We start from the raw sequence: 12,712 nt of genomic DNA on the forward strand, positions 1-12,712 counted from the left end.
GTATGGCTGGCTTCAAGGATATGAGGGGGTGGAACGGAAAAAGTGGATTAAAGTAATTCAGAAGGTATCAAACATAACTGAAATATGAATTCTGAATTCTTAAGGGACTCTGTGATATCAAGTGGGAAAAAAAGAGGTGACTGGAAGATATTCTCCGAACCCTCACGCAAGGTGTTCAACTGTGGCTAAGGGCTGCTCCTAGCAGCCCCTGCGGAAAACTAAGGTCCATTAAAAGAAGGGGGCGGCGGGGCGCAGCCACCCTGAGGGAAGGACATTTCCTCCCGGAGAGGTTAGAAACTCGCTGCAGCACCACGGCCCTGCTCTCCCTGGGGCTGCCAATCTAGCAGGTGAACCGTGAGAACACAAAGGAATGAATAATGGCGTGCGAAACGCCGAAAGCCGGGCTCCGCAAGTCCAGCATCTCCCTACACCTCCAGCCGCTCCCACCCGTCCTTGGAGGAGACACCTGCCCCACAGCCCGGCCCGCTTCGGGGAAGTCTTGCGGGATGATGGGCAGGAAGGGCCGCTGACAGCCCCGGGCGGGGAGACAGGCGGGAGGGGCCGCACTCCCGGCCGCCCGAGTCGCTGGCGGGGAGCTCCCGGGCGTGCGCGGGGCGAACACGAGCGAGCGAACAGCCGCGTCCCAGAGCCGCCCGCGACGGGCCGGGTGGGCGTGACGCCATGACGCAAGGCACGTGGGCGGTGCGCAGGGGCGGGCCGGGGGCGGGAGGAAGGAGTGGGAGGAGGGGGCGGAGACAGCGGGGGCTGCGGGAGGGGGAGAATGGCAGTTGCGGCGCTGGTTCCCGGGAACAGCAGTCAAGACAGAACTGCGGAGGAGGAGTTCGGGAAAGCGGCCGTCTGGACCCCTCCTCTCCGTTCCCCCCGCCCCAGCTGAGAGGCGCCTTGGCGGGTCTGAGGAACCCTCCTCCGTACTTCCTTTGGCTGCTGCCGCCGCCAGGAGATGGGCCTGCTCGCCCGCAGCCCTGCGCCCTGCGTCGCCCCGAGGAGTTGAAGGTACGGGTGGGTACTGGGGGAAGCTGCGCCCGGGAGCCAGAGGGCAGGGGCGGCTCCAGTTTCCGACACGGGGCGCTCCGGCTGCTACCCTTGCGCCCCTCCCCGGGACGGAAATGGATTCGGAAATCCCACGGGAAAGGAGCCCCTGCTCGTGCTTGGCGCGGGGCCGGGGCGGCCCGGGGGTCAGGTCTCGGGCTGGTTCCGCGTCCCCGGCTTGGCCCCGGCGCTGGCGTCCCCTCGGCCGCGCGGGCGGAGGCGAGGCGTGGCATACGCCCCGAGCCGTGTCCTCCTGGCCCGAGCAGTCTGGGGCGAGGGCGGCCGACCCGGCGGTGTTGTGACGGGCGGAGGCGGCGCTCCCCTCCTGCACTTCCCCGGCCCCTGGAGCAGGCGACGCGGAGGGCGGCCGCGGCGGGGAGGTGGCGGGGGCGGAGCGCATTCCTGATGGGTGAAATCGGCTCTAACGGGACCGATTTCCGGGCCTCGCTGCAAATTCGGAGCCGGGGCCAGCGCCCCCCACCCCCTGTGGCTGGAGGCCTCGGGGAAAAGAGAGGGAGGCACTGGGGAACGTTCAGCCGGGGGACTGCCACCCCCTGCAAAAGCAAAAATTAAACAGACGAAAAATGGTGTGGTCTGGGGTGAAGTATGTCTTAAGAGGGGTCCTCCAGGGTTGTCTTCCTCACGCTAAACCTTCAGGGAGTTCTCAGTCTTCATCCAGCGAGTAATGCCACTGTTTTTAATTTCCAGTTTTTCCTATCATTTGGCTTCCCCTCTTGCCGTTGCCCTTCCCCCCACCCCCCACCCTTTTCATTAATGGGAAGAAGGGAAATAAGTTCAGGGTTCATTAACCTCGCGACAAAGGGCAGTAAATAAAAGAGGGGAGAGAATGGTTAAGGCTACATATGGGAGAAAGAAAGGTCTTAATTTTTTCCCATTAGCTCTTAAAGGTAGAAATATACGAACGATGTTTTATTCTGGTTAATATTTACTATTCAAAATGTTGCGGAACGTCCTGTTGGGTGGACGTTGGAAAGAACAGCATTTAAATGCCTCTGCAGTTTTCAAACCCAGGTGTTGGCTGCAAACGCTAGTATTAAATGTTAGTAAACGGTGGAGGAATAAAGCAGTTCTTTTCTCTGATCGGTTGCCTTAAAATGTTTGTGATTTTTCCTTAGCATTCCACTTTTCTTTCTTCTTTTTTTTTTTTTTTTGGTAGGAACATGGCTGTCTTTTTATTTATACATATGTATTTTTTATTTTAACCTAATTCCTTGACCCTTTTTGTTATGTGAAGTCTGACGGTATGCCCAAGTTTCATTTTCGGTTTTGCCATTAACCATCTTAATGAGCATCTTTATAAGTCAAGCTGTTATTACCATATTGGCTTGTTTATGCTTCCTTAACACCCAACTGTCAGAACTGAATCAAAATGTAAATACTTCTATTTAGAAAATGGCGATGATCTATTGTTGACGCTTATTTTCAAATGTTCTTTGCTTGCTACGTGCAATTCCATGGTAAAGATCTAGAATTAAGTCTTGGGACCTAAACCACATTATGCAACAACAACAACAAAAACCCTTTTTATTTTTATAGTTAGTTTTATTCCCCTTTCTATTATTGTATACAGTGTAACTGAAATTTAAATTTCATGTGTCCTCAGAAACTATTTTAATGTCACCACAAGGTGTCTTTCTGAGGAAAAAAATTACATTTGGCAACTAATGTCAGTGTAGGTTTTCAATATCTGTGACTTCCAGGAGGATTCCAGTAAGATTAACTTTTAAAACTGTAGCCTTATTTTAGGAGTTGAAACACAACTCAATTTTTAGTCTCCAGATAGTAGCTACTTGAAATATTGTTGTTTCATTTGAAAGACGCCTCAGTTGATCATTAGAGTTTATATAAAGAATGGTCCATTTTACTGTCTTCAGACCAATATTGGAATTTTTAAAATTCTGGTGGTGATTTGTAGAATTTTGGGTGCCTTTTTACTTGATTAAATGAAACTTTTTTTTCTACCTAACATATGAAAGATACTAAGATTATTGTCTGTTTTTAAAGCTACTTCAGCATTTTAGTGGAAAATAAATGCACTTCACACATTTGAAATAGAGGAAGTTGTAAGGTCATATTTTTGCAGTTGTGAATTAAGACACTTGGGGTTGCCTCTCTTCAATGGGATCAGATTGAAAGATATTATTCTCACGGGGTTGTTAGATGGAATTCAATATAGGTAATTTAAAACAAACTCTTTTATCATTTGAAAGAATCTCTTGTATATTATGGCAGCTTCTGATTTTATCCTTAACACTTCCTTAGATTTATCACAGAAATTCTTTGGTTTCTAATCATCCCTGCCCACACCGCCCCACCCCCATCCCCCCAATCTGGAGGACGCTGAGGACTGAAAAACGTAGTTTTCTGAATTTTTCAAGGAAGAGAAGGAAGACAAATATTTGTGATAACACGTCAAAATCCCTGGTCAGGTGCTGGGCAGAGAGTAAGCTAGGGATAAATTTTGTTGCATTTATATCTGAATTGCCTCTTTATATTTCTTCCCTACTCAGGTTATAAAGGAAATCTTAGAGAATTGTTATTTGTTTTTCTGATGCTTCTAACAGGTGACAGTTGATTGTCAAATGCAGGCTGGTTTCGTGCTAAGCTTTATGATCTTTTATCATTTAAGGCCCATGTAAAAATTAGGCCATTTTGGGCTGAAGGCCAAAAAAAGGTTGAATTTCTAAATTTATATTTGATTGTATTGGCATTGTGTTTGGCAAACTAGCACTAGTAGTTTAATGATGGTCTGAAAGGACCCATGGTCGTATATGAAGTACTTTAGCTTAAAGGTTTTGGTTTGATCTTTTTTTAAGCAAAATGTGAATCTGATTACTTATGGAGATAGCTAAATTTTCCTTAGGTGATTTTTTTTCTCCAGTCAGGAGTAATTATTATTTTTCTTTGGCTTTTTAATTTTTAAGTCATGAGGTACCAGCTTTTGTTAGCTTTGTATAACCCTGCAACAACTATATATATAACCACACCTGCGCAGCTAAAGACTGTGGGATACTGTTTCTTTGCTAAACACATCTGTATTTCAGACGAGGGTAGAAAAAAGGCAGTGAAATCATTTTGGGTGTTTAAAACTTGGATACTTCGTTCATTTCTCAGTAGCTGTCATATGTCAGTAATACTTTCTGTGTTAAACTGAGAAAAATTAGCCCCTTTTGATAAAGTAGTTTTTGCTTGTATTGCTGTCTTTGTAGCTGTCAATAAAACCTGAACAATTAATTTGTTTATTGGTGACATTTTCTCGAAAGCTAAGATATTAGCTTAAAAAACATTATACATTCTTGTTCTATTGATGTTACCTACTATTTTCTTTTAAAAGTCATTTACTTGAGAAATGCTACTTGTTAATTTGTTTTTGAAGTCCTGCTTGGTAGAGTTTCCTTTTTTGTGTGTGAGTATACCAGCATTTTTTTTTTTAACATCTTTATTGGAGTAAATTGCTTTACAATGGTGTGTTAGTTTCTGCTGTACAACAAAGTGAATCAGCTATATGTATACATATATCCCCATATCCCCTCCCTCTTGCGTCTCCCTCCCACCCTCCCTATCCCACCACTCTAGGTGGTCACAAAACACTGAGCTGATCTCCCTGTGCTATGCGGCTGCTTCCCACTAGCCATCTGTTTTACATCTGGTAGTGTATATATGTCCATGCCACTCTCTCACTTCGTCCCAGCTTCCCCTTCCCCCTCCCCGAGTAGAGTTTTCTTCTGTGAAATCCTCAGTAGGATAAAACTAATAAGGAGTTGTTTTAGCCCCCAAATAAATTTGTGCGTTGAATTTTGAAGCAAAATCCTCAGAAATCACCCTAGTTTGTTTAAGCCGAAAAGAAACTTCAAAACTCAGTCTTGGGTTCAAAAAACTGAACTTAGCCCCTTAAAATTATGTACACTTAACATTTTCGATCTCTGTCCTCCTCTGGAGACCCCTGAAAGTATAAACAGCCCTGCTGTAATGTGAATAGCAAGCAAGGTTGCCAGTTGTAGAGACTTCTGGTAGAGATGAGCCGTAGGAGGGAGCAAACTAGTTAGAGGGAAGGACAAGAAACCAGGAGAAGCTATAGGGAGTGAGATAGTGTTAGGCTTCCAGATAAATTGTATATAGCATAATAATATAACTAATGTATCACAAAAATAGATGGCCATTACTATAAATCTACTGATGATTTATATTTTGTGATTTCTGAGTCAGGTATTGGCATTTGCTCCCCAAATGGTGAAGTATTCTAAGTTATTCTTATGCATATGAGATAATACATATGAAATGTGCAGTGGAAGTGTAGGAGACAATGTAAACTGTATGATGCTAGGGGCCATTATCTTTGTTCACTCTTAAGGTCTCAGCACTTAGCATAAGGCCTGACAATGATAGGTGTTGGATAAGTATTTGCTAACTGAATAAAGTATGTATTGTAATGTAACTATTTCATAACTCTTTCTATAGCAGGGCTATCTAATAGAAATATAATGTAAGTCATAAATTAATTTAAGATTTCCTGTTAGCCACATTAAAAAGTAAAAAGAAACAGGTGAAATTAATTTTCGTAATATATTTTATTTAATGCAACATATACAAAACATTATTGTCTCAGCATGTATTAGTGAATGACTTTACATTCTTTTATTCATACCAAGTCTTGGATCCACCATGTGGTTACACCGGACAGCACAGCTCTAGGAGTATTTTGTATGAAATGTTTTTTCCTTTCCACAGAAATTCTTTTGTCTTTTTTTTTTTTTAATTAATTAATTTATTTATTTATTTTTGGCTGTGTTGGGTCTTCGTTTCTGTGTGAGGGCTTTCTCCAGTTGCGGCGAGCGGGAGCCACTCCTCATCGCGGTGCGCGGGCCTCTCACTGTTGCGGCCTCTCCCGTTGCGGAGCACAGGCTCCAGACGCGCAGGCTCAGCAGCTGTGGCTCACGGGCCCAGTCGCTCCGCGGCATGTGGGATCTTCCCAGACCAGGGCTCGAACCCGTGTCTCCTGCATCGGCAGGCAGACTCTCAACCACTGCGCCACCAGGGAAGCCCTCTTTTGTCTTTTTTGATAGTCTCTTTCTAACATGTCAAAATTTTGAGTCCAAATACAGAAGCACATATGTCATTGAATTGGAATTACTGAGTTGAATTGAAAGTCAGGATACCTGACTTCTTTCGTTTGTACAACTTTCCCAAAATGGCTCTGCCTCACTCTCTTTCCCTGTCTGTAAAATGAGGGAGAATGTGCTATCATCTGTTTCATTTGATTAGTATAAATTATGTCTTTGAAACACTTTCTTAACTACTCAGACAAGACTGTTACAAAATAGATTTTTAAATTATTAGTAACTTGTCATAGCAAATCTCAGTATAAAAACAGAAGGAAAAAGTACCCATGAGACTACTGGTGCTGAGGTCCTGTTACCTCCCACACTGGAATAAGTTACAATGAATGAATCAATACAAGATGCTCTTGTAACGTATTGAGTCAGGAGAGTTGACTAGGTCTGCTCCAGAACCAGATTTTAAACCTCTGATCTATTTAAATATTGCCTTAACTAATTTATCCTTCAGTTTTTGTTTGCATGAATAACCAACACTTCTTACATAGGCATCCTTAAATCAAAATCATGAAATAAGGTCCTTTGGAAAGAGAGGGTGGGGGCTAATTAAGTGCATTTAAGTGGGGAAAATAAAGCAACCATTTAGAAAAGTCTGTCATCACATCCTATAGTACAGGATATGTACTATATAGCACAGTAACTGATTCTTTTATCCAAGCCAGGGGTTACAGTGGTTACCTGCTAAGCAGTTACACATAGCCAAATATAGCTAAATCAAATACATAGCCAAATCAAATGGGTATCTCCTTATAGCCATGTCCTTTCATTAAAAATAATAATAATAGTAACTTTTAAAAAATTATAGATGAACATCCTTTGGCTTTTTGCATAAACATAACACACTTTACTGATGACCTTAGCAAAAATTTCTGGAGTCATGTAGTAGATTGTGTGGTGGCCCTCAAAAAGATGTTCACATACTAATCTCTGGATCCTGTGAATGATACCTTATTTGAAAAAAGAGTCTTTGCAGATGTAATTAAGGATTTTGAGATGAGGAGATCATCCCAAGTTATCTGAGGGGTCCAAAATTCAATGGCAGGTTGTCCGTATAAGGGAAAAGCAGAGGGAAATTACAGATAGACAGAAGAGGGGAAGATGCACAGAAGAGGTGGAGGCAATGTGAGGCGTGGAGGCAGAGACTGGAGTGATGTGGCCACGAGCCAAGGAATGCTTGTAATCACCAGAAGCTGGAAGAAGCAAAGAACAGATTCTCCTGTGCAACCCCAAAGGGATCGTAACGCTGCTGGATTTGAGGCTTTTACCCTCCAGAACTGTGAGAAAATAAATTTCTGTCGTCTGAAGTCACCCACTTTGTGGTAATTTGTTAACAGGAAACTAATATACAGTCAAAAGTAAAAAGATCTGTGCTTACTTCTGTTTTGTATCATGCATTGTGACTCTCAGAGACCAGACAGCCCTTCCTTTAGAATTCTTATCCATTCTGAGAAGTATCAGAGGAAGTGTCTTAATACCCTCAAGTCTGAACAGGCCTAAGAAATAGCTTATATCATGTAAGATACATTGTTATTGTCTCTCAGGTCGTTCTTAAGATACAGTTTATATTTAGGGAGGGGGCAAGTGTAATACTGATGGGATAGACCAAGAGGTTTTGTCTCATGAGGGTGTGATTCCTTCCACCTTCCCTATCTCCTTTACTGGAGCCTCCTCTTCTACCCTATATCTTAAAGTTGGAATGCCACAGGGCTCAGTCCTTACCCTTCTTTATTTATTCCTCTGGGAACTTCATCCATGCTTGTGATTTTACCCACCATTCGTATAACAACTCTTCCCAAAATTTTATCTCTAGGCCAGATTTTTTTCCTGAACTCCATGCCTGTCATGTGGGTATTTGGCTGTACATTCTCACCTAAGATTTAAAGGCATCTCTTGAATGTCTTTAAATGAACCCCTGCTCTTAGCTCCTCCCTAAACCTGTTCTTTTCACAGCCTTCTCCATTTCAGTGGACAGCAGTTTCAGCCTTCTGCTTAATCAGGCCAAAATCCTCTTGGAATCCATCAGGAAGTTTTGTCAGTTCTAGTTTCAAAACATATCCTTATGCCCATCATCATCTCTCTCCTAGAGTATTGCAGTAGCCTTTAAACTGTTCTCCATGTTACTGTCCTTACTTCTTCCTTCCCATTCTATTCTTTTTTTTTTTTTTTTAAAGGAATGTAGTTTATTTATTTATTTATTTATGGCTGTGTTGGGTCTTCGTTTCTGTGCGAGGGCTTTCTCTAGTTGTGGCGAGCGGGGGCCACTCTTCATCACGGTGCGCGGGCCTCTCACTATCGCGGCCTGTCTTGTTGCGGAGCACGGGCTCCAGACGCGCAGGCTCAGTAATTGTGGCTCACGGGCCCAGTTGCTCTGCAGCATGTGGGATCTTCCCAGACCAGGGCTCGAACCCGTGTCCCCTGCATTGGCAGGCAGACTCTCAACCACTGCGCCACCAGGGAAGCCCCCCCGTTCTATTCTTAACACTAGAATTATCCTTTTAAATTATTCAGATTCTAAACTGTCTCTGTTTAGAAGCCCCCTAAGTTTTCCCATCTCGCTTAGGATAAAAGCCAAAGTTCTTACAGTGGTCTGTAAAGCCATACACAACCTGGTCCCATAACATTCTGACCTGTCTCGTATATTCTTTGTCTTGCTCATTTCCCTCTGGCAGCATTCTGGCCTCTAGGCTATTCCTTGAACATACCAGGCACATTCCTACCTTAAGGCCTTTGCAGTGGCTGTTGCCTTTGCCTGGGATGCTCTTTCCCCAGATTTCCTCATGGCTAACTCCCTTCAAGTCTTAGTTTAAATGTCATCTTTTCAGTAAGCTCTGATCACCCTTTAAAAAGTTGTAATCAGCACCACACATACACACGCTCTTGATTACCTTAACTCTGCTTAACTTTTTTCCCACATTCTAGCAAAGAATCACAGTAAAATATTTAGGTGAAGTATTTAGAAAATTGTAAACTTCTATATAAAAGTATGAAACAATTTTTAGTAGTTTATCTGTAATTACTGACCTAGAATGATTTGTGGAAATAAGGTAGGTGTTGGGCCTTGAAAGAAGAGTAGGGCTTTAAATAAGCAGAGCAGAGAAGGTGGAAAAGAGTATTCAGGCAGAGACAAAGACATAGGAAACGTCATGGAGGTGAAACTATGTTTTGTTAATATATTTAACAAGTAGACCAGTTGGCTAGAGTGTGTTTTTATGTAGGAGAATGGTGAGAGACTAAGGTAAGATTGTGGAATGCCATGCAAAGTTTAAAGTTTACCTGTGGGAAGCAAATGGATGTTTGTAAGCAGAACTTAACAAAAGGCCAACGTGATAATTCAGAAACCAGGTGATTAATGAAGGTCTTGTGGAGGAAGTAAAGTAGTGTAGAAAGAGGACTGAGACTTTGGCTCTGCCACATTAGCTGCATGGATAAATCAAATAATCTCCAGACCAGCACTATCCAATAGAATTTTCTGCAGTGATGGAAACATTCTAGACCTGCACCGTCCAGTATGGTAGCCAGTGGCCACATATGGCTATAGAGTATTTGAAATGTGACTAGTGTAACTGAGGAACTGGAGTTTAATTTTTTTTAATTTTAATTAATTTAAACTTAAATAGTTTCATATGGCTAGTGATGATACATTCGACTGAGTAGCTCTAGAATACAGTTTTCTCACTTATAAAATGTAAGATTAGGTTGGAACATTAGTGTCACTAGAAGGATAGGTTCCACAGCCAAATAAAGTTGATGCAGTGTTCTGAGAAAAGCAAATGGGTATCTAGCTAGCAGATGCACCTGTGCATGACTAGTATTTGTGAAACAGTTCCAGGTTTGTATCCTTTTCATTTGTTGTATCTCCATGACTTATTTGAGATCCCCTCTGTCTCTTGATTGCTGATTTTTTAAATTGGTCTTTAGGTTGATGCTTCCTATAGTTAAATATCTAATACATCTAATTTAATAGTATGTTTTATAATTATAGTTAAATCTATCTTGTTTCTTTTGAATTCTTAATGAGAAAGCCATAACAATGAAAAACCTTTATGATTGTTTACCTGTTGTGTAATTCTTACCTGGATCCTTCTGCTTTCTTTAGAAAATACTCCCTCACTTGTTTTCTTCCCCTATAAAATTAAGAAATATTTGTATTTCAGTTTTGCTTTTATTTTCGGGGGACATGTTTAGAGAGAAGCTCTATGAATGCTGTGTATCCAAAGGAAAATAGACACATGTTGCTTATTGTGCCTCTTGTTTCCCAAGAGATATTGTTCCTTCTGAGAATTACTTTATAATTTGAAGAAAGTTTTAAAAATAGCCTTTAGAACTTATAATCAAATAGCTCTTCCAGCCTGTGCTCTACCTAGTTATGTACATACGTCATAAAATTAAGCATACACAAACGCACACGCACATGCACACGCACACACAGTGATTTACCCTAACCAGAGGTTTCCGCTTCCCCCACCCCTCATGTTCTTTAGGAGAAAGAGACAAATGAACTTCCAAAATTGGAGAGGCAGGATACTGCTGTTATCAATACTTTTTATTAAAAAACAAACAAAAAACAACTTCCAGAAAAAATGGTTAGGACAAAATTAGCCCAAACACTTAGTATTTGTAATTGTCCAAATAGTAGAATTATTCAGATTAGTGATGAAACTGGTAAAATTCAGTTTGCAAAGATAATACTCATTCCACTGGCTTTACTAAGACCAAAGAGTATACCAACACTGTAGTGAATTTGGAGATATTTTTAAAAGAACAGAAAGAAATATTAATTGTCCACTTTTAACCCTAGAGTATGCTATGTATTACAGCTGTCTGTATATTTGTATATTAGAATCATAGTCTTTTAGAACTAAGGGGCCTTAGACATTACCTCATCCAATCACTTTAGCTTTCAAATAAGGAAGTTGAAATTCAAAAAGTAGACAGACTTGACTAATATCAGACTAGGTTAATATTTCCCTTCTGTTGATATATAGCAATGAGTATTTTAACCAGTTCAAAAACATTTTTTTGACAGCTGGATATCTTTTTTAAACCTATTTAAAAACTTTTTCATATCTCTGGGCCCTCTTTATCATACCCATCGTTTTGCACTATGCTTTTCCTACCTTCTCCCTATTGGTGTATTGTTTGCCCTTCTGAACAAAGAGTGCCTGGAATGAGCTAGTCAAAATGTTTTAAATCTTTTTTTTTTAATTGGAAAATGGAATGAATAATGCTTTTTCTTTCTGCAGCAGCTTATTTTTGTAATGGATTGAGTAATGAGTATTATTTGTAATGAGTATTATTAAAACCACATAGTACCATTCTATTCTACCTCCCAATCAAGAATAGGCTTAAACAGATAAATGTAACAGGTGTATGCTTGTGGAGCTGTTTAAGAACTATCTCTTTGGGGAGGCTTTGTGGCATATGGGAATAGTTTATTCTGAACTTTTAGTTTATGTTTCTAGGCGATCATAGAAATTATGTTAAGGATAGAGCTCAAGGTAGTATATTTGAGTCTTGATAAGCATTCACTTTCCAAAAAACTTGCTGGAAACTGATATGTGCCTATGTTAATGCTCTGTTGAGTTACCTCCACCTCCCCCATATATAAAAGTAGTTAAGTTGCAATTATTTACTCCACTTTTAACATTAGACCACTTGTCATAGGTTTGTAGCTGTATAAATATAACAAGGGTGAAAGCTATATTTATGTTGGAGAAATTCGTGTACTATAATGATGTATTCCAAACTTGCAAATGGCTAACTATTCTGATGACATTAGACAAGCCATTTCAGAGCCAACAGTTTCATTTTATTTCTAACCTTAAGCATGATAATCTCTTTTTAAACAGTTTTATCCAGTAAATGGTTCAGTTACATTTGTGCCATCTCCTCAGATATTTGTAATAGTTATAGCTAATATTTGTTAAGTGATTAATATGTCATACGCATGCTGGATTCTTTATATATTTTATTTAATCCTAGTAATAATCTTGTGGACTGTAGGTTATTCATTATTCCTATTTTACAGTTGAGTAAACTGTCTTAGTAATTTAACGCAGTGTCACACAGCTAGCTAATAAGTGTCAGAATCTGAACTTGAACCCAAACTTTGTGACTCCAAAGTCTGTGCTTTACTGTCTGAATAAAAAGATGCTATCATTATCCCATATTTGTATAGTATTTTAAAAATTTCCCGTCCAAGCTACTCATAAGTTATTCCCTCATTTTACCTTATCTTGGGTAAGATAGTTGTGTCTGAAACAGACAACCCCAAAATCTCAGGCGGAACACTATAAAAGTTAATTTCTCACTCACACAGAGAACCGTGTGGATGACTCAGGTATTCCAATTCCTTCCATCTTGTGACTCAGCTGTCCCCAGAGGCCTACTTGGAGTCAATCACTAAAATTACTATATTCAGCCAGCTAGTGAGGGAAGAGAGAGAGCTCAAAGGATGATTGAAAGGATGATTTAGGGACTAGTCCTGGAAAGGGCGTCCATCATTGTACTCACATTGCACTGGCCAG

At 41.0% G+C, this 12,712-nt stretch overlaps 1 protein-coding gene across 1 annotated transcript in view; it reads left to right on the forward strand.

The window, feature by feature from the left end:
* The first annotated feature begins 738 nt into the window (after positions 1-738).
* RNF19A (ring finger protein 19A, RBR E3 ubiquitin protein ligase) overlaps positions 739-12,712 on the forward strand; it is a 70,570-nt gene continuing 58,596 nt past the window's right edge. The window contains exon 1 of the mRNA XM_082364301.1: positions 739-1,014. The gene's annotated coding sequence lies outside the window, so the exon portion shown is untranslated. The remainder of the gene's footprint in view (positions 1,015-12,712) is intronic.

The sequence above is a fragment of the Balaenoptera borealis genome, assembly GCF_965194805.1.
Source record: "Balaenoptera borealis genome assembly, chromosome: 17".
Lineage (NCBI taxonomy): Eukaryota > Metazoa > Chordata > Mammalia > Artiodactyla > Balaenopteridae > Balaenoptera > Balaenoptera borealis.